The sequence below is a fragment of the Macaca fascicularis genome, chromosome 9, assembly GCF_037993035.2.
Source record: "Macaca fascicularis isolate 582-1 chromosome 9, T2T-MFA8v1.1".
Classification (NCBI taxonomy): domain Eukaryota; kingdom Metazoa; phylum Chordata; class Mammalia; order Primates; family Cercopithecidae; genus Macaca; species Macaca fascicularis.
Genome location: NC_088383.1, coordinates 66,080,453 through 66,081,686, shown reverse-complemented (window position 1 = coordinate 66,081,686; position 1,234 = coordinate 66,080,453). Strand labels below are relative to the sequence as shown.

The following is a 1,234-nucleotide window of genomic DNA, read 5'->3' as shown; positions in this document are numbered from 1 at the left end:
GCCGCCTCTGTTTCTGGGACTACTGTGTGGCCTTGTTCACTGATTTCTCTGCACCTACCTGGCCTTGCATCTTTCTGAACATTTTCCACTCTGTAGCTGGCATTCTGTGAATAAGGCCACATCACTTATTCAACAACTTCCCACTGCACTGGGAATGAGGTCCAAACATCTTACTGTGGCCTACGAGAATTTACAAGATCTGGCCCAGCTTACCCACGTCCTGGTATCAAACCACCCTCCCCCCGTTCATGAGCACTGGCTCTTCCCTGTCTCAGGCCTTCAGCACTGGCAGCTCCCTTTGCATGGAGAGTTCTTCACATGTTTAGGTCTGTCTCATTCTGCAGATTTGCTCAAATATCCTTTCTTCAGATAAACCTTTCTTCTTCTAAATGTGAATATACTTTATTTAGTCATTTTTGTTTATAATGGAAACTCTGGAAATTCAAAATTAACATTTTTGCCCAGGAACTCCCTTATAGACACCAGAAAAAGTTTCAACCTTGTGCCCCACATGGTTCTGCTGTGCTTTGTCCAAAGGAACCTTCCTGAGCTGAATGCTAGCCAGTTTCACGCAGATTCTTTTGCCCCCAATTTCACTTGGGAAGACCAAGTCTTCAAGGATTGCATCATGCATGGCTATTAGGGTGCAGCTCCTGGGACACTTTTGCTTATTTTTTGGTATTGTTTTTTCAAGTCGGCATAGGCAGACTTCTCCTCTGAGCAATAAAGACAGCATGCTTCCCACCGAACTTTTTCTCCAATTCATGTACTATCTGGACTTGGATTTTTCTGGAAAGATTTCAGCTGAGGAACGGGAACAATGATTATAATAAGCTTTGTGACCACCATCAACTTCAGGTTTCTTGGCTGCTGTTATATTCAGCTCCCTGAGCTGAGCCTTGAGATCCAAGTTCATCTTCAGCTCCAGAAGATCCTGGAGATGCTGGACTTGAACTTGTCTGGCTTCTCGCCATTGGGCTTCATGATCTTGGTGCTTGAACTGAACATGGCCGTCTTCTTCCTAAATGCCAGCCTAGGAAGAAGGCCAAGTCTCACGAGAGCTCAGAAATCAGATAAACCTTTCTTGACTGTTATCTATAGCATCCCTAAACTTACCTTGCCCTGGTACCCTCTATAACGTCACCCTTTATATGCCCATCAGAGCACTGATTTTCTGAAATTGTCTTTGTTGTTGTTGTTGATTAGACCATCAGAAAAATGTACCATTGAATAG

The 1,234-nt window shown here is 44.0% G+C and overlaps 1 pseudogene; it reads right to left on the bottom strand.

Moving 5' to 3' along the window:
* Window positions 1-420: 420 nt before the first annotated feature.
* On the bottom strand, window positions 421-1,008 carry LOC102118925 (small ribosomal subunit protein eS7-like; annotated as a pseudogene).
* Window positions 1,009-1,234: the final 226 nt, after the last annotated feature.